The sequence below is a fragment of the Peromyscus maniculatus genome, chromosome 15 (assembly GCF_049852395.1).
Source record: "Peromyscus maniculatus bairdii isolate BWxNUB_F1_BW_parent chromosome 15, HU_Pman_BW_mat_3.1, whole genome shotgun sequence".
Classification (NCBI taxonomy): domain Eukaryota; kingdom Metazoa; phylum Chordata; class Mammalia; order Rodentia; family Cricetidae; genus Peromyscus; species Peromyscus maniculatus.
This window is the reverse complement of record NC_134866.1, coordinates 35254607-35276507: the sequence shown is the minus strand read 5'-3', so window position 1 is coordinate 35276507 and position 21901 is coordinate 35254607. Positions and strand designations below refer to the sequence as shown.

Sequence of the window (21901 nt, the reverse complement as noted above, 5' to 3'; positions counted from 1 at the left end):
AAAAACAAAAACAACAACAAAAAACCCAAAACAACAACAAAACAACCCAGGGCCAGATGGCTTCAGTGCAGAATTCTACCAGAATTTCAAAGAAGAGCTAATACCAATACTCTTCAAATTGTTCCACACAATAAAAACAGGAAGGACATTGCCAAATTATTTTTATGAGGCTACAATTACCCTGATACCCAAACCACACAAAGATGCATCAAAGAAAGAGATTTACAAACCAATCCCCCTCATGAACATTGATGTAAAAATAATCAATAAGTACTGGCAAACCGAATCCAATATCCAGGAATATATATATATATATATATATATATATATATATATATATATATATATATGATCCACCATGATCAAGTAGGCTTTATCCCAGAGATGCAGGGGTGGTTCAACATATATATATATATATATATATATATATATATATATATATATATATATATATCTGTCAATGTAATCTACCATATAAACAAACTGAAAGAAACAAAAACACATCATCATCTCATTAGATGCTGAAAAAGCCTTCGACAAAATCCACCACCCCTTCATAATAAAGGTCTTGGAGAGATGAGGGATACAAGGAACACTAAAAGCAATACACAGCAAGCTGACAGCCAAACTAAAATGGAGAGAAACTCAAAATGATTCCACTAAATCAGGAACAAGACAAGGCCGTCCACTCTCCATATCTATTCATTATAGTACTTGAAGTTCTAGCTGGAACAATAAAACAACAAAAGGAGATCAAGGGGATACAAATTGGAAAGGAAGAAGTCAAACTTTCCCTATTGGCAGATGATATGATAGTTTACATAATCTGTCCCAAAAATCCTACCAGGGAACTCCTATAACTGATAAACATCTTCAGTAATGTGGCATGATACAAGATCAACTCAAAAAGTTCAGTAGCCCTCTTATATACAAATGATAAATGGGCTGAGAAAGAAATCAGAGAAATAACACTCTTTACAATAGCCAAAAATAATATAAAATATATTGGGGTAACTCTAACCAAACAAGTGAAAGACCTTTTTGATAAGAACTTTAAGTCCTTGAATAAAGAAATTGAAGAAGATATCAGAAAATGGAAAGATCTCCCATGCTCTTGTAAGGTAGAACTAACATAGTGAAAATGGCAATCTTACCAAAAACAATCTACAGATTCAATGCAATCCCCATCAAAACTCCAACACTTCTCAAAAGAACAATACGCAACTGCATGTGGAAAAACAAAAAACCCAGAATAGCTAAAATAATCCTGTACTATAAAGGAACTTCTGGCATCGCCACCTCTGACTTCAAGCTCTATTATAGAGATATAGTAATAATAATAATTTTTAAAAGTTTGGTATTGGCATAAAAACAGACACATAGATCAAGGAAATAGTATTGAAGACCCTGACATAAAGCCACACACCTATGAACATCTGATTCTTGACAAAGAAGCCAAAATTGTACAATGGAAAAAAAGAAATAATCTTTAACAGATGGTGCTGGCATAATTGGATATCGACATGTAGAAGAATGCAAATAGACCCATATCTCTCATCCTGAACAAAACTCAAGTCCAAGTGGATCAACGATCTCAACATAAATCTAGTTACACTGAACCTGAGAGAAGAAAAACTGGGAAGTAGCCTTGAACACATTGGGATGGGAAACTACTTTCTAAACATAACACTAGTAGCACAGACACTGAGATTGACCATTAATAAATGGGATCTTCTGAAACAGAAAAGCTTTTGTAAGGCAAAGGACACAGTCAATAAGACAAAATGGCAGCCTACAGAATAAGAAAATATCTTCACCAATCCCACATCTGACACAGGGCTGATCTCCAAAATATATAAAGAACACAAGAAACTAGACATCAAAATGCCAAATAATCCAATTAAAAATGGGGTACAGATCTAAACAGAATTCTCAACAGAAGAATCTCAAATGGCTGAAAGACACTTAAGGAATTACTCAACATCCTTAGTCATCAGGGAAATGCAAATCAAAAGAACTTCGAGATACCATCTTATGCCTGTCAAAATGGCTAAGATCAAAAACACTAATGACAGCTTATGTTGGAAAGGATGTGGAATAAGGGGAACACTCCTCCACTGCTGGTGGGAATGCAATCTTGTACTGCCACTTTTGAAATTAGTATGGCAGTTTCTCAGAAAATTGGGAATCAATCTTCCTCAAGACCCAGCGATACCAGTCTTGGGTATATACCCAAAGGATGCTCAATCATACCACAAGGACACTTTCTCAGCTATGTTCATAGCAGCATTATTTGTAATAGCCAGAACCTGGAAACAAATGCCCCTCAACCAAAGAATGGATAACGAAACTGTGGTACATTTACACAATAGAGTGGTAAAAAAGAATGACATCATGAAATTTGCAACAAATGGATGGAACTAGAAAAAATCATCCTGAGTGAGGTAAGTCAGAACTAAAATCATCTCCTTTAAAGCAGTCTTTTTCTGGGCCGGGTAGTGGTAGCACATGCCTTTAATCCCAACACTCAGATGGCAGAGCTAGGCAGATCTCTGTGAGTTCAAAGCCAGCCTGGTCTATAGAGTGAGATCCAGGACAGGCACCAAAACAACACAGAGAAACCCTGCCTTGAAACAAACAAACAAACAAAAAACAAATAGCCTTTTTCTGAACTGGCTCTATGAGCAAAGATACATCAAAAACAGTCTCAGAGGGAAAGCATAAAACACATTAGTATCTTTTACATTGGTCATATTATTTATGAAGTTACATTAAAATATTTAAGGCGGTTTTCAAGATACTTTTACTTGCAAATCTTGTAAATATTTTTTATGTAAGGCAATAAGTGCATTTGTTTTATATCTAAGTATTTTTTTCCAAGAGCACATTTGGAAGGAAAGAAACGTTGCCTTGTAGAGACTTTAAAAACTGACCCTGTTATACAATAGTGAATAGTCACCCCTACATTGTTCAAGCCAGTGCTGACACAATTAAAATGCAGTATGATATTTACCTTCAGTTTTTATCAAGACGCAAAAGGATACACATGACAAGCCTGGTGTTCAGAATGTATAAAAAGGTGCCTCGGTGCCTCCTTATATCCCAGAAGCATCTTTCCACTGTCCACTAACTTTCCTGCCTTCTTGCAGCTGCTGTGGTCTTGAGTTGTATTAGCAAGCACATTTGAAGGCTCTAACATAAGAAAAGCAGTAGCTGAGTGGTAGATCCAATGGCAGATTGTATCAAGTTTAATGTCTTTGCCATGTTTCTGGTCCACAGCTGAGCACAGGCATCTGTGAATGGTTCCTGTGATCTCATTATCACCTCAAAGATCCACTGGGATGGGGATTCAGAAACCAATGTAAGAAATTCTTTTTGATTTAGCAACAGCAAAATCCTTCACATGGGAAATCTCCAGTTCTCCTGAGTGAAGTCATATAGCAAAAAAATGGTGTAGATCTCTAGTGTAACTTAGTTTGTTCCAGTAAGAATTGTAGACCCGCCCATAAATAAAAAAGAACATTTCCTAAGATGGCCATTGTATTTTGTAGGAAGGCAGTAGACTTTAAGTTTGACCTCTAACTTATTCCTTTCAAACATTATAGGTAAATAAATAAAGAAGTAGAATACTAACTCTACTCGTGTATTTACTGTGAAATGTATTTTTACATTTCATAAAAGAGAAGACAGTGTAGATAAGAAACACACACATAATGCATGTGGAAAACCATGTTCTTTACTCACTCCTAAAGTACTTTCTAGATTCTATAAAATACCAGCATCTTTGAGACCCTCCTCACCTTTCCAGCCTTGGAATTTTCTCCCACTGCTGTGGCAATGCCTGAAATGTCAAAATCATTCTCTGTTTTCTGAAATATGTTATGTAACTGGCGTTATCTCTAGTCCCGCCTGGGCCAGCAGCCACTTAGACCCAAATAAACACACAGACACATATTATTTAAACTATTTGACCTAATGGCTCAGGCTTCTTGCTATCCAGTTCTTGTATCTTAAATTAACCCATTTCTATAAATCTATACCTTGCTATATGGCTCGTGGCTTACCGGTATCTTTTACACCTTGCTTCTCATCATGGTGGCTAGCACTGTCTCCTGACTCAGTCTTCCACTTCCCAGAATTCTCTGGTCTCCTTGCCCCATCTGTACTTCCTGCCTGGCTACTGGCCAATCAGCATTTTATTTATCAACCAATCAGAGCAACACATTCGCAGCATACAGAACATATCCACAGCGATAGTATTTTTGCAATATGATTGACACTTAACTTTTGCAAACCTCTGAGCCCTTCTCCTATTGAAATTGATTTTTTTTCTTGAAATCAAAATTATTTATAACTTGTGAATAATTTAGATATATTACCATCAAAATAATTAGAAACACATATAGTATGCAAAAGCAAATACATGTTTCAATTCGGTCCTTGATGGTTTTCTAAAGAAACCAGATGAGCTTGTTTAACTTAATATTCTGGTGACTTAGATACAAACACAGTATGATTATTAGAGTGATGCAAGAACTTTCAAAAATGTGATTTATGCATTTAAATTCTTCCCCAACAATTGTATTACACTCATTTTAGTTCAAGGTTGGAAAAAGCCATAAAGAATACTGATATGCACTAAATGAAGACATTGGTGTAGCTTCTATGTCCCCCACATCCACACATTGGTATTGGTACTTACCCTCATTTACTTGAATCTGCTAGAATGTCTTACCTGAGTGTTTACTAGGGCAAGTCCTAGAGTGTCTCCTATCCACATTGGTCTTTGCTCTGGTCTGATTTTCTTAATCCTGGATGCTGTGTCACGCACTCTGGTATCTTGTGAGATGTGTCTTGTCCTACCTGGTTTTTCAACACTGTACTCACTTTGGTAATTAACTGGCCTTAGACGCTGCCTGTGGTCACATGATCATTTTGTGTTGTATTCATACTGCCACCAACTCTTGTCTTTCCAAGTCTGCTGTTTGGATTTTCTGTCACACTGCAATGAGTCACTTTGTGAAGGCCTCTTCTTCTCATATAGGTCCACTCCTTCCTCCCTCCCCCTCTACTTCCCCACTCCCTCTTCTCTCTGACCTTCTTTCTCATCATCCATCATAGTCTAGTCTGACCCACTTGGCATCTTCTCCATACCTCACCAACATTTTCTCCAATAAATCTCTTTTACATCCAGTTGCATTCTGGCATCTATTTCTTGGATGATCAATACAAACTAGAAAAGCTATGTTTAACCTTCCTGCTTATTTTGTGTGGGTGCTAACTTTAGAATACAAATCTTACCTATATTTCCTTTAATTCTCCCTATCCTGTTTTTCAATTGGTTTTTCCTTTGGACAAGAGAATAGGTAACATTATCATCCTTTAAATACTTCAATTTTACTGTTTAGTTTTGGAACTTTATAGTCTAACCTCCAGCTTCCTTCTGGCTTTGAAAAGTTAAGCCATTGGAATTTCAGAAAACTAAACCAAACAAATAAAACAAAAATAACTTTTCTTCCCACAGACCCTGGCACTTAATTATGTTTCCACACAATCTGTTCAACAACAGTCCATTCAGAAATTTAGTCTACCATTTGGCTTTGAGATATATTCACCCTCCTTTTGTGGGCAATAAAATGAGAAACAAACTATCACCAATACTTTAGGTGGAAGACCTACAAAATCACTGTGGGTAAAGAAAATAATTTGAATAGAAAACAGCATGTTATTTAGAAACTACCACATTACCATCTAATATCACCTAGCATAAAACCTTTTTTAAAAAAAAATTCCTGTCTAGATGTCTTCCACTTCTGGAGGTTTATAACCCATGTAAGGGGTAGAACATTCTGTGCTTGGTAGGTATAATGAAATTACATGAAGGAATTACGTCCTTCAGAAGATATCATACTAACATTTGAAACATTTTTATGTGTCACAGACTAATTCAAACCACACACAGACTGTGGGAAGAGAGCTGGAAACCACTGGAAGAGAAACATTTGTGTGATGCGAGAGTGAGGCTGTGCACACCTGGCTTGAATGCTCTGCACGATGCTTTAAATCTCTGAGGAGTGATCGGAGTGGAGAAACACACTTGAGTGTGTGTGTGTAAAGTGCACAGGAGGAGTATGATTAAAAAATTAAAACATCTCCTGTGGTCTGTGAAGTATGAAAATTCAAGTTCTTGCTTAAAAGAAAAGATTGGTATTAGAATTAGCTCAATGTACCAGATAGGAGAACTCTGAGGGGAATCCTTCCATGATAAGCAGTGAGAGTTTTATTATGCCTTTCACTGGTTTGGTTTACCTCCCATTGTGTGGAGAGGGGTATGGGTTAAAAATTGAAAGGGCCTTTATTATGAAGGGAATGAGTAACTGCTTAGAAGAGAATGGAGCTCTGGAGGTCTCTGGAAGTCAGAGGGAAATCACAGCCTTCACAGCCAGTATCAACTGGTGACCTCTCTCCTCTCATGAGAAGACCGGAACTTGAGCAGTAATTTTTTTTTTACTCCTGATCTGTGAAAACAAGAGGATGGGTCTTTTAGGCAGGAGGCTCTCTAGAGAGCTCCTGAATGGGCCCTTTAATTGGGGTGAGGGAGAAGAGTGGGAGCTGCAGGGGAGAGATGGGCATCTCATCCAGACCCGAGCCCTGACAGAAGATGTCAGAGAGCTGGTGTACTTCTAAGAAACAGTTGCTGGGGGCAGATGGACTTTAGGGGACATTAGATAAGCAGAAATTGCATGGGAATAAATATTCTTTGTGGTCACTTGTGAACAAAATTAGAGGCATGTGCTTTGTTATTAAACTACATGTTTAATGATATTATACACACACACACACACACACACACACACACACACACACACACACACACATTACATTTCTTTCATCATATGATGGTGGTGAAGTTTTTCTAGTATCATAACCCTTAGAGCAGGAATGACTCGGAAAAAAATAAAAGCTGAAGCCTCGCTTTTGGTTTCTTATATTTTTCTTTCTTATTCCTCCCCCCCCCCCCCCCGCCCCCGACCGGAGACAGGGTTTCTCTGCATAGTTTTTCACCTTTCCTGGAACTCACTCTGTAGCCCAGGCTGGCCTCGAACTCACAGAATGCTGCCTGCCTCTGCCTCCCGAGTGCTGGGATTAAAGGTGTGCGCCACCACCGCCCGGCCTTGCTTCTGGATTCTTAGACATTTGTATCTCTAGCAGAGGTTACACTTGTTATCCTGAGCTCAAGTACAAATATGAAGCTTTTCAGAGAGGAACCACAAATTCTCCACTTATTTTTAACTCTTAAAAAAACATAACTTTCAAAATCTTTGTAATAAAAAATGAGAGTTTGATAGGTGGTACATAGTTTATTGCATAAATTGTGAGACTTGGAAGAATCCTTTGATTTAGAACAAATTTTCTCCATTTGGGTAAGAGGAAGTGGTAGCTTCTTTCTGAGTCAAGAGGAAACGCTTCTGAGTGCAAAGAAGATAATCAGGTATTAGATGTTAGTCACTGTTGCCTTTCTCTCAAGGATTTGAAACTCTGGCACATAAGTGTTTGTTGGAGGTAATAGGCAAGGGTGGATGAATAGTGATAGAAATCTTCAAATATGTTTGAAGCTATGAAAGCACTGTGTCCAGTTTATATTTAAAAAAATAAAAGTTCAAGGCAACATCACTAATATAGCTGAGCAGAATAGTCCTCTGTTGAGGGCAATTATCTGTACAGAGCATAATGGTGGAGTGTTTGGCAGCCTCCCTGTTAGCTAGTTAGTAGATGTTAGTAGCAACCCTCCCCCTAAGTTGTGACAACCAAAAGTGTCTCCGGACACTACCAAATGTCTCCTGAATGGTAAAAATCACCCCAAGGAAGAATCAAATCACCGCCTTCACATCAAATTAGAGTTACTTGGGTCATTCCCTTCCTCACAGGGGTAACATGATACTACACAAAGAGAAAGACACAGAGAATGTTGGAATCACACTGTAGGGGACAGAACAGGACAGCCAGCTTACTCTGTCATCATCTGTCCCTGAACTGAGTCTTCACTCAGTTTTTATCTTTCTTATGAGAATTTAAAGACAAAAGAAAATGTCAACAACCAAAAAAAAAAAAAAAGAAAGAAGAAAGAAAGAAAAAAGACCCATGTGGCAAATCTAAGCAATGAAGTCACTTCCCTGTGAGCCTATCCAGATACACAAAAAGGAGGATTTCCACAAACAACATGACAAAAAGGCAGCACCTAATTCTAGTAGCCTGGGGTTAGTCAGGTTTCTGAGAAGGCAGTGTGTGAGCCACTTTCACTGAAAGGGCTCATAATTGAGCTGCTGGAAAACAATTGTAATAGTCAGAGAGCAAGGCTGCAGCTGGACCAGCAAGCGCTTGAGCCCACGAGGTACATACAAGCGTCCTTGGCAGAAAAGAGTAAATTGAAAGTCATTCACTAATGCATTTGGGGAAAAAAACAACAACCCTACACAACAGAACACAAATGTTCTGATGAAAAAAGACACCTGGTGAAGGATATTGCCCCCAAACATTCACAAGCATGCCCAAGGACTGAATTCTGCAATCTGATACCCAAATAAGAAAAGATAAAACAACTTTGAGTTTGGATCATGCTGGAAATAGAAACGACCTCATTCTCTGTGCCTCTGAGACTCCGGGTGGTAAATGTAATCAGGTGAGGTCACATCTGGAATTTAAAATTTTCACTTTGGCTTATTTCAGGTCTCAATAGACATAAATTATTTGGCAAGCATTCAAGAGTAAACAATTATGTTGTGGGGGAGGCAAGATATTTCTAAGAGTTTTTTCCCAGTGTCCAAGAGTGAGTACAATGTTATATAAGCTCTTAGTAGAGGCTTTTTTTAAATAGTGAAATCATTAAAAGGGCCGTCTGTTCTTAAAAGTGGGGAATCCACTGGCAGTCACTACTGTAATCTGCAACAGATTTGAAAGGATCCTATGAAGCTGGAGCATTGTTTATGTGGTTTAATCAGCTTGGGATACCAGAACTGTTGTAGAAAAGATTTCAAATATCCCCAGACACTTATATGACATTAGGAAGAAGTTCTATAAATTGAGACTTCAAGAAAACAAAAAGATGAAGTGCTATACTGTGTGTCTACTTCAGCAAAATACTAAGACCCTGTGAGTGTTCAGCTATTAACTGTAGCTAGAGTTTTCCTGCCTTGCCCACAGTCAAGACAAATCTTTGTCACCCGCCAGTCCCACAACCACTCAGACCCAACCAAGTAAACACAGAGACTTATATTGCTTACAAACCGTATGGCCGTGGCAGGCTTCTTGCTAACTGTTCTTATAGCTTAAATTAATCCATTTCCAAAAATCTATACCTTGCCACGTGGCTTGTGGCTTACCGGTGTCTTCACATGCTGCTTGTCATGGCGGCAGCTGGCAGTGTCTCCCTCTGCCTTCCTGTTCTTTCTTTTCTCCTCTCTGTTAGTCCCACCTATACTTCCTGCCTAGCCACTGGCCAATCAGTGTTTTATTTATTGACCAATCAGAGCAATTTGACATACAGACCATCCCACAGCACTTCTCCTTTTCTTTCTTTTTTTTTTTTTTTTAAAGGAGGAAGGTGTTAACTTTTACACATCTCCAAAGCCAACTTGGTATATTTGGGAATTTGGGCGTAGCTTCTCTTACTACTTCCTGCTGGAGGGGGGCGCTGTATCTTATGGGGACACAAAGGAAATTTAAGGATTATGGAGTAGTCTGTGAAGGTGTATCATCTGAGCCAGTTGCCTTGAAACAGTTTTGGATGTTGGATCATCTGGGCCATGGTGTCATCAGAGACCTTTCAGGTGGTCTTGGCTGGTCAAACCTGATGTATCTTAATCTGGAATAAATCCATAACCTCTGGCTTTCTGTGGAGACAAAAGCAGAGCCTCCTTTCCAAAGCAACATATCCTTACATCCAAAATTTGAAGTCAAGGTACCTTTAAAATATACATTCTGGCATAACTCAACAGCTTTTGCAATCAAATATTTTTCTTCAATTACGAATATCAAAGAGAACATAATCCAGATTCTCTGTGTGGTAGCCATCTTTACGTGGCTTATTTTTTATATTACCTTGAGCCTATTGCTTTAAACTGCAGCCTTCACTGTGGCTGCTGGCTCCACCCACTTCAGCTTCCCAACATGGTGGTGATATGTTTTCCACCAGCTCTGGGAGCCATCAACTCTCAGAAATAATGGGTCTATGCTTCTATCAAAGCAGCATGTAGCCCAGAAACCTTTTTTTTTGTTTTGTTTTGTTTTGTACTAGCAAAGGCTAAATCCACAACGCAGCTTAATGTGCCATTTGCAGAGGCCTCATTCCCGCCATACTGCAGGTTGAGCGCATACGCCAGAAACCCGCTATAGTAGCTCAAACACACAGGCTGCCGCTAACTTGAGAGAAACAACTAGGAACTGTTTTTAGCTCCGTTTTAGAATCTTTTTTCTCAGGTTTTAGGTGGAAAGTCTTGCCAACACGTTGGGCGCCATTTGTAGCTAGAGTTTTCCTGCCTTGCCCACAGTCAAGACAAATCTTTGTCATCCGCCAGTCCCACAGCCACTCAGACCCAACCAAGTAAACACAGAGACTTATATTGCTTACAAACTGTATGGCCATGGCAGGCTTCTTGCTAACTGTTCTTATAGCTTAAATTAATCCATTTCCATAAATTTATACCTTGCCACGTGGCTTGTGGCTTACCGGTGTCTTCACATGCTGCTTGTCATGGCGGCAGCTGGCAGTGTCTCCCTCCACCTCTCTGTTCTTTCTTTTCTCCTCTCTGTTAGTCCAGCCTATACTTCCTGCCTAGCCACTGGCCAATCAGTGTTTTATTTATTGACTAATCAGAGCAATTTGACATACAGACCATCCCACAGCATTTAACCATAATCTCAATCTCACATTTTGATATCTCTTATTCAAAGAACAGTGTTCTTTTTGTTCTGATATAAATGTTGGACTGGAGAGATGGCTCAGTGGTTAAGAGCACTGGCTGTTCTAGCAGAGGACCTGCGTTCAATTCCCAGCAACCACATAGTAGCTCCCAACAATCTGTAATGAGATCTGGTACCCTCTTCTGGCCTCCAGGCAGAACACTGTATACATAAAAAATAAATCTTTAAAAAAATGTTGAGCTCTGTGTTCCATCGATGCTTATGAGTCTATGATAGGGTGCATATTACTCATTGAGGAGTATTTGAATTTATTCTGAAGGGAGCATAACAAAATATAGAGGATGTCCTGCAGATGTGAACCAATAAATTTACTTATAGCACATATTTTGATATGCTTTGAAAAATGCTGATTTTTCAAATGGTCCCACATTGGGAGAAGTTCGGAAATCTCTAAATTCCCCTGGAGAAAATTCAATTGGTTGTATATAAATTTGCTATTAAAACCATTCTTCCAATAACATCTATATTATTTGAAGGTCACCATCATAAGTTAAATAATTCTATCCCATTGACTTTGATATATGCTTGTCACTCTTACATCTTCAAACTCCCTTAAAATTTTAATAATGTGAATCACCTTAAAATGCCAAACAGTAAAAAATTACATTAGAAAATCTAAATCATCCCCCTTGCTACCACCCTTAATTCAAGTCTTTCAACTCAATATTCAGGTTGTGTTTCTGAAATGGTAGCTACTGAGACTACGGTTTGTAACTAAAAGTAGAACAGTTTGGAGAGGTTTCTGAGAGTGGAGTAGTACAACACCACACTTCATCCACATCTTCATTTTATAATGAAAAAAAATGAGACCCAGAGGAATGGAAACTTTGCTCTGTCATGCAACTAAGCTAACCCTCAGATTTATGCTTCTTTATTTTTTGTTCAAAGTTGATGTCTTGAGCTACCATTTTGCCATACACAACACAGCCCTAATGACGTATCACTGCCAATGGTGTCCACGGCTAAAGGAGTGGCCTCTGCAGCAACAATACTGTCTTTATGGGTGAAAGTTTTCAGCTCAGGCTGAGATACATATGCTTTAGAACCCCGACTGTCACAGCCAGGATTTTAGACAAATTCCTTGCTCTCTTATAGCTGTAGTTTTTTATCTGCTAAAATGGAGATTCTAATTTCACCAAATTTATGGGTCACAGTAAGAATCAAACAAGACTCTGGAACATAAAACAAACTCCCTATGTTTTGGAATAATTATCCTTCCTAATTTTGATAAACATGAGTGGAATTTAATTTTAACACTGAGACTACTAACTTTTCATCTTTAGCCAAGAAAATTCAGTCTTAGAAGAACCAAAATAATTCCAGTTAGCAGGCTTGCCTTTTTTTTTTTTTAACGTGCCCAGTCCTATTGGATGTACAAATTGGAAATCAAAGTCTTATCCCAAAGATACGAACCATCTCAGGTATCAAAATGTCTATCTTGATTTGTGACATTCTGCAGACAGAGATTTTAGAGTTCTTTAAGGAACTCATTTGTGGCCTCTAAACCCATAATCTTCTCAGTCTGTATCCCTGATATAATTCAAGTAAAGAAGAAAATCACCCTTCAATTTGTTGAATACCAGTAGCCAAAAGCAAAAGATTTCTTCAAGGTGGGTTCCTCCAGAAACAGATATGAGAAAAAGTTTTGAGAGTAACTAGCTTATTTGCAGGTGACTTCAAAGGACATCAGTAGGGAGACAGAGAGGCCAGTATGAAGAGAAAGTGTATGATCAAGCAGGCTATTCTGCGAGCAACTGCAGCTGAGTTTATTAGAGAATCTAGTATAAATCAGAGCTGGGTTTTTTTGTTTTGTTTTGTTTTGTTTTGTCACATGTGACAGTACAAAAAGCCAGTAAATGATTACCTTACCTGATTACAACCTGATCTTTGGAGATTTAAAAGACACCATCAACTAACTCTAACATGCGTAGAAAGGAAGCCCCATGACTGTGTACTGTAGTAGAATGATGTTGGCATGAATAATGAGTATAAAGGGAATATGAGTGATGATCACTGTAGCATGTCTCATGATAATAATAGTAACCACTCATGAATTATTATACTGAAGCATAACACTTACCCAATGAAATATCCTTAAAGAGCTAAAGTGATAGACTTTTTTATATCCTCAGACCATAGGAGGTAGGCCTCAGACACTTTTCAGCACATGAAGATACACATACAAAAATTCCCGGGGGCTGGGGAGATGGCTCAGCGGTTAAGAGCACTAACTGCTCTTCCAGAGGTCCTGAGTTCAATTCCCAGAAACCACAGGGTGGCTCACAACCATCTATAATGAGATCTGGTGCCCCATTCTGGCCTGCAGGTGTACATGTAGGCAGAACACTGCATACATAAAAAATATATCTTAAAAAAAAATTCCCATCGTTCCAGTCTCATCTCATTCTTCATATTTAAGTGTGGTCTGTTATTATAAGTCATTTCAAAATTCAACAGGTCATTGTCTCTGTGGTGCCTGTTCTTCACTCAGCACATAATAATGGGATGCTCATTAAGTTGGTGGAGGCCATCAATAATCAAGACTTGGCTCACTTCATGCATTTCATTCTTCAAACTCCAGTTGAGAACTAATCTTAGGTGGGCATGGAAGGATAATCTGAGGGGAAGGTTCACAATATAAGGACAATTAGCCTGAATCTAACCCAAAGTTTGGAGCCAGTTCAGAACATGACTCTGGCATATGCTTTCACTTGGGACCAGAAAGAAGGGTGGGAAATTTCAAAATTGCCCAACATGTTTTCTTATTGTAACTAGAGGGAAGTCTGGTGTTTTTTTTTTTCCCTTTTCTTTCCCCACTTAAGAGCCAGCGGCATGTGTTGCTGGGTTGCAACCACATAGTAAAGAATTAAGACATTGTTTGGGGCTATCATACGTCTCCATCCAGGCTAATTAACCTTACTAATTTATGGAAAGACATAACACACATTGAATGACTTTGAGTCGCTTACATGTCATAATATGTTACCACAAAAAAAAAATGCAATGATTTTTTTTTAATCCGCTCAGCTAAGACTTTAAATGAAGGAGGCCTCTTAAAGATAGCTTATCAAAACCTTTTTATATAATAAAGTATCTGTGATCTACTATGATTTTGTCACACACACACACACACATACACACCACATGTCTCACATGGGACAGGCCAAAAAGCTAGGATGTTAATATCAGCTTTACTTGATCAATACATCCCAGTTCTAGTCTGGAGGAAGAAGCATGGTAGCCCAGACAATGTTTTAATTCTTTACTATGTGGTTGCAACCAAACAACACATACAACTGGATCCTAGGTGGGGAAAGAAAAAATAAAACAAAAACACTAGACCTTTTTTTAATTACAATAAGAGAATATGATGGGATATATATATATATATATATATATATATATATATATATATATATATAATTTGTTTTTACATCCCACTTCTGATATAAAGGTCCTGGAAACTTGGAAGGGTCTGTAGTTGTAAGAGTGTCACTTGTTTGTTAATGACTTATTGGATGGCAGGCAATCCCATGGTAGCTTTAGAATGAGGTCTAGTCAGGGAAATACCAAGGCATGAATAGAGGGTTGGGGTATTCTGCCAAACCCATAAGTCTCTGAGGAGGGAGACCTGTTCAAGATTGAGCTGATTATCAACTGATTGTGAACAAATAAATCCTATCTAAATACTTAGAATTTTAATAAAAAGAAACCAAAGGGGAGTGGATTGGGAGGATGGGGTTTTCTGATAGCTGAACACATGGAGCTTCCTGGAATGTGGTACTTTCTGGGAAAACATGGAAGCTTTTGCAGCCCTTTCCACATCCCTTGCTGTGTGCATCTCTTCTATCTGCCTGTGCCCTTTGAGATGCCCTGTTTACAATGAAAGTATTTTCTTGATTTCTGTGAATCATTCCAGTAAATTTATTATACGTAAACAGGGTGGTCAGGAACTTTGATGTTTAGTCAAGAAGCTGGAGGCCCACAACTTGTGACTGGGATATGAACTAGTGTGGGCATATTGGAGGCCAGCCTTGGATTTGTGGGGTGCTGTGGGATGTTCTGTATGCCCTGTGGGAGCCCGTTCTCGGGTTCCTCGTGGCTTTACCCAGCAGGTCCACATAGAGGATGATTAGGACCACAAGCCTGAATGCAGGTGTCTGAGATGGTCTGCACTTGGTTGTGCTGGGGGATGGTCTGTATGTCAAATTGCTATGATTGGTCAATAAATAAAACACTGATTGGTCCGTGGCTAGGCAGGAAGTATAGGCGGGACTAATAGAGAAGAGAAATAAAAGAACAGGAAGGCAGAAGGAGACTGCCTGCAGCAGCCGCCAGGACAAGGAAGATGTAAAGTACCAGTAATCCACGAGTCACGTGGCAAGGTATAGAGTTATAGAAATGGACTAATTTAAGATACAAGAACAGTTAGCAAGAAGCCTGCCACAGCCATACAGTTTGAAAGCAATATAAGTCTCTGTGTTTACTTGGTTGGGTCTGAGCGGCTGTGGGACTGGCGGGTGACAAAGATTTGTTCTGACTGTGGGCAAGGCAGGAAAACTCTAGCTGCAGTGGGGTACAGTGTTATCTCTAAGTAGAAAGTGTAGAACTAAATCGAATTAGGGGACACAGAGCTGCTGCCCGCTGATGGGAAGAAAGCTCCACAAATGTTTTCCTAACCAACAGTCACAGTATGGTCTGCATTTTGAGAGCTGAATGAGACTAAATGAAATGTTTTATTTTCCTACACCCTTACTTTAAAGAGATAGCCTTTGGACAAGCATGTATTAGAGAAATGGTTAATGTACAGTCACAATCATTGCTGTATTAGCAATAGCTTTGGAAACAATGTTTTCTTCTTTGGTGTGCATTGGGACAATAGGAATGACTAACCCAAACCACTAAGAGTGTGTCTGTAAAAGCACAACACTGTCTTCCTCTGGACATTAAGGAGTAAACCCACGAATGGAGATGGATCTGCCCAAGATTGGTTTTTGATTGATTGTTGGTCGATCAACATAGCAATCAGTTAATGGTCTGTTAGAGTACTGACTAGCAAATATTTATTTGATTAATGAGTAAGTAATCAACCAGAAAATAGTTAAGTCCCTTGTTTAAATTTAAAAAACAAATGGAAACATTATTAACCAGAGATTGGCAAGCTATGGCTGTGTGCTGGATCCAACTTACCATCTGGTTTTGGAAGTAAAGATTTTGGAATATTAGCTGGGTTGCTTTACATATTATTTATGGCAGTTTTTCTATTACAGTGGCAAGATTTGAGTAATCGTGACAAAGAATAATGGCCTCTAAATCTAAAATGTTTACTATATGGCATTTTACACACACAAACACACACACACAAGGTTACCTTGATTTTAGAAGTGTGACTTGTATTTATTTATTTATCTATTTATTTATTTTTTGTCCTTTCAATTTTTTTTTTGGTACAAAGTGTGCTTGACATTCAACTAAATAGGACACAGATGTTGGCCTCATTGTCATGTACATATGTTAGCATTCCATTCCCTCATGATGATCACTCCAGCTTCTTTCTTTCTATAAATAAATGCTATTAGCCTCAAGAGGAATTGGTAGACCCAAATCTAGCATTGTTAGGAAACCATGGTGACTATACAATTTTAGGTACTACTTTTACAGATTAAAAAAAATGAGACCCAGGTATGTTGAGCAGTTTGCCCACATGAACCTAACTCAGACTACTGGAAGGACACTATTTCTTCTAATGAAAATTCCAGAAATCCTCTTCTGAGCCAAAGTTGTATTAACTTTGTCCCATTACTCTTCTGTGCTTAGTAAATTCAGTTACCAAATGGTTCTCAAATTTCAGTGTATGTCAATATGACAGGACTTATTAGAAAAGGAATTGGTGGGTTTAGTCCCTCCTTCCCTTGGTGTTGCTGATACAGTGAGCCTAGAGTGACCCTCAAGAAGCTGCATTTCTAAGAAGCTTTCTGAGTAATAATGATAACGCTGGTTCAAAGGCAGCACTTAAAAGTCTCCTCAAATAAAACTGGGGATAACTAATTCTTGTCCCTCTTACGTGTCGTTACTTTAAAGCCCGATCAGTCATTGGCTATTCACCATTTATCCGTGTGATAATCAATAAAGTCATGACACCAATTGCCTTTAAGGGGATTCTTTTACAATATCACCAAGCATCAATGAAGTAAAAGAAAAGAACATGTACAAACAAGTCTTAGTTATCACAGGCCAAGGAAGCAATGGCAGATCAGACAGCAGAAGGTAGGAGTGTTGGGAAGTACAGATGAGGAGGTGGAGGGCCGGTAAATCCAGATGCTGAGGTAGTCTCAGCACTTTCAGATGCATGACTCACTAGGCACTGAGCTACAGAGTTGAAGCTCTGCAAGTTCGTCCTACGCTATCTTCTCCCCCCATGCAGATCTGAATTAATTATGTGTAGTTTCATGCAAACATTTATAACAAAAAAGAAATTGTATTAAAGAACTCAGTTCACTTTGGGACCGTACATTCACAAAATGCTGCCATTGCTCACAAGCTTCTTTCATAACTTAAGAACAAAATTACATTAGACATATCATAAAACAAATCAGAAATAAGACACAGAAAATGCTAAGCTCCCTTGATTGTTAATGAATAAGAGAACTAATGGAATAGAGGCTTATTTTTCTTGAATGCTTTGTGATTTGAGTTGTTTTGCCTTTTTCTTGGGAGAAAAGCGGGTGTCTGAGCTCAAGAGATAAAATTTGCACTGGGAAGTGGTGAGCCAATATAATTCACACCCCACCCTCACACCAATCATCAGTAAACACAATTGAAGTGGTTTTCCTGCAAGAAAAAGCCCTAAAAACTCAAGACTGGGGAAATTTAAACCTGATGTTTTTCAATCCTTCCAATTCTCCTCTGTTGCAACACTTGATTCCGTCCTCTGCCTCTGTGCCCGTGGGTTGCCCTGTGCTCTCTCTGGTTGTCGGGATTAGGAGGCCCAGGTACGGCGTGCCTGATACTGAGATCCCCTTACCCCTCCTCTTCTACCCTGAGATGCTCACTCGCTCTCTTGCATGTGTTCTCTCTCTCGCTGAATGTTCTTACGTCTGTCAAAGTTGTCATCATTCTCTGCTCACACAGCTTAAAACTTCAGAGTGAATCCTGCCAACTTCTTTTTGCTCCTCAAATCCACCCTGTTCCCAGTTCTCTCAGTTCCTCTTTATAATGGCGTTTCCATCTGTCTCCTGTCTTGCCCTCTCTTCCCATCTGTTCCCCTCTGCCCACTCCAAACCCTTCCCACTTCATAGTGTTGCAGAACACAGTCATGCACACAGAGACCTGGAATCTACCCGAACTGCCCCCCATGTCTCTTACTTCTTAGCTGAGTAAGCTGATTTGATTTTCTAAGTCATGAGCCTCAATTACATAGTTTCATTTCTAACATTAATAATAATACTCAACCATAAGTTACTGGATAAAATAAGCACAAACTATTTAGGATAGTGTAGGACATGAGATAAGTGCCCTTTACATAGAGTTACTATCTAAGATATCATCACTTGAGTGGCTGAGACCACAAGGCTGATGTTCTGAGCATCGGAGGGAACCTGAAGGCCTTTTGAAGGTCACTAGTACCATTGAAGTGCTCTGCTCCAATAAGAGTAGGGTGTTAGACAGCTTGAAAGATGGCATACACAACAGGGAGACAGTGGAGGCCTGGAAGAAACCTTCATCATGCATCTCCAGGACAACTTCCATTCAGTCAACCAGGACCTCAGTGAGCTGGAACATCTGAGCAGCTTGGTAGACAAGCCATCAGAGAACTACTCTATTCACAACTCCAGGCTGTTGAGCCTGGATCCGTGCGGGACAAAACTCTGCTCTGTAGCCAACTTCTGTACACATACATATGGTCCCAGAAACCGCAGTACCACGCAGACTTAGCATCTGGCCTTTTGAATCAACAATCCTTGAAGAGCTCTGCAAAACAGATGGACCTGTCTGCCAAGCGTTGAGTGAAGGCTCAGCCCACCACTCTGGCTCTACTGTCTCAATTTGTAAATGACGTGATCAGCCACATTGACATGATGTTTCCAGAAATGTTCATCCACTTATCCATACCCAATGGGACTTCAGCAATGCTTCTGATGACCTTGGGGAAGGTATTGAAAGTGATCGTCATTGTGGGGAGCCGTTCACGTCATCATGGGGAACCATTCATCGGTTGCCCAATATTGAAGGGTTAAAATGAGAACGTCTGCGTAGAAGATGGTAATATTGGCATAAGATCCAAATGCAACTATCATGAATTCCAGAAGGTGAAAGACCATGCCACCACTGCCTGGCTCCACTATCTGCTACCCCAGATGCCAGGCATTGTGGTCAGGTCCATCATGATTTGGTTGAGAAGCTGTGTAAAGAAAGCTGTTTCGGGCCCGTGGCAATGCTGAGGGAAGTTTCTGCAAGATGGCTTTCTGTCCAGACATGGAGAGACTTCTGAACTCTGGAAGCCTTCCACAACACCTGTCTGCAGTGACCCCAGCCCAGCCACTGTCCTACTCGTAGCCCCAGCACCTTCCTGGATCAGCCCTGTCTACTCACCACACAGATGTCTGTAGGGCATTTTTCCCTCTGTCCATCCCTGTAGGCAAAACTGTCACCTGTTAGCAGTGCATCACAGAATGGTCTGCAACATGATGTTCTTCCATGTGTGCTGGCATCCCTGTGAGTTGCCGCCTCACCCCCACTTGGGTCTATTGTTTTCTTGTGCCTACTGGAATGAGTCCTTTATTCTTGTGTTGGGGTTGCTTGACTGAGTTTTGTAACTTATTTTTATAAAAAAATAAACCTTTTGTACCCTGAAAAAAAAGATAGCACATGAAAGAGAGGCTCTATATAGTATTAGTTTTCATATGCCATATATATATATATTACACTAATAACATGTAATAGTCTATCTCATAAGTAATGTTCTTTAAGTGCTGCAAAATCTGGATCCATCCTGCTTTTGAGAATGAAAGTTTGAACCTTTAGGTGCAGGTCAGGACACACTGTCACTGTTTAGAGGAAAAGACTGTGAATCCTCACTATCTCTCCATACTTTTGGTGGTTGTTTTAGGAGTACAAAACGTCAACACTTCTTATTTAACATTCATTTCAGTTGTGTTTGCAGCAAGCAACCTTGAAGGGTTAGACAGCGATTTCAAGGCAAAGATTAGTCCTGGTTTCCATTTGTTAAACAGTGGTGATCTCTCAAGCTCTAGGTTCCTTGGCTGCGATACAAAACCTCTGCGTGTGTAGCGATACCTTGAACTCCATGGGACGTAGGGACTGGGGAGCTAACACAGATATTCTGATATTTGTGTGGCTTGCTCTACTGTGAGTAATACATTCCCTTTCCTCTAACACAGAAATCTTACATCTTCTGGTGAAACCATAAACAGTAACATATTTGTGTCTCCATTCCTTCTAGTTTCCATGACAAATACTTGTCTATTGAGACATAATTCTTCCTTTGTTGTAAATAAGGGAGTAGCTTGAGAGGTAAATAGCAAGTCTGTGCTGGCAAATAAATCATAAGTATCTCTTGCATGCCATAATTGTTTTATACCTTTGTGTAACCAGAAAGTGTGTATATGTGTGTGTGTTTGTATATATATATATGTGTGTGTGTGTATAGATAAAATTGTTTTATATATTATATAAAATTGTATACATAATTATATACATGTATAACTTATTATATACATGTATAATGTAAAATTGTTTTATATATTATATAAAAATGTGTACATAATTATATACATGTATAACTATATATGTGTATACATATATAAACAAGTCTCAGGAAGTTCTTACAAGCCTCAGGAAACTCCTGAAATGTACAAGATTCCTAATTGTCCTTTCTAAGTTTAAATAATAAGTAATGGCTGTTGGGGAGAGGAAATCCTCCAATCTTTCTAACTGCCCACAAGTTATGTAGAGAATTCCAGGATGCAGGTTTCCTTAGTCATTACCCAGGATGAGGTGGGGTCTTCAGTGATACAGCTGCCTTTGTGTCCTCCATGTTTCTGTAAGTAATGCCAGTAAACTCAATGGTTTTCCAAGTTGGAATTCAGACTCATCAGGTTGGTCTTTCACTGATGCCCTTCCTGGGATGAATAAATTTCTGTTAACATCTCCCCAGGAAATGGCTCATATAAATACAGTAAGAAGAGTGATAGCCAGAAGGCACCTGCTTCTAATAAACAATTATTTTGACCAGTTTAAAGTATGCTTCAATGTGTGAGAAGCTTTTGGCAGTGGTAAGGGTTGGCCTGGGATGGTATTTTTAGCCTGCAGACTTTTCTGCTCTACTTCAATTCTCCAGTGCATTGGATTCTCATGGTTAGCCAATATCCCTCTGCTGTATCTAATCCCCAGACCAGAACAAATCATGACCATATTTTCAAAGACAAGAGTAAGTTTTCTCTCAGTTCCATGTCAATAGGTCAAAAGGTATCCCAGATATCTCCTAAGACAAACCCCCTTTAATTGTGAATTCACCGCTATTAATAGGTAATGCAATTGACTAAAAAACTGATATAAAAATACTAGGTAGTATTTTTAAATTTTAACCCAGAAATAGGTATCAAATTTACTATTTGCAATGCATCCCATTCTCTTTTTCAGGAGCTCATTTTGGCATCGCTGGTGATGAGAAGGGCGGCAAGGACTGGTTCAGAAAACAGACCATCCTGCAAGTTCTGGAGAAAGCTGATAGATTCTATTTTAGTGACCTTTCTCACTCCAAACTGCACTCTCCCAGAAGCTAGTACCTAAAACTTGTCTGCAGTAATAGAATAGATTTGTTTTTGGTTTGGGTATTTTCTTATTTTGTTTTGGGATTTTTTTATAACAATATTGCTGCCCAAATAAGGCCTGAACAGTA

The 21901-nt window shown here is 39.1% G+C and overlaps 1 pseudogene; it reads left to right on the top strand.

Moving 5' to 3' along the window:
• The first annotated feature begins 18962 nt into the window (after window positions 1-18962).
• Window positions 18963-19507, top strand: LOC102908309 (mediator of RNA polymerase II transcription subunit 27 pseudogene; annotated as a pseudogene).
• The last annotated feature ends 2394 nt before the right edge of the window (window positions 19508-21901 follow it).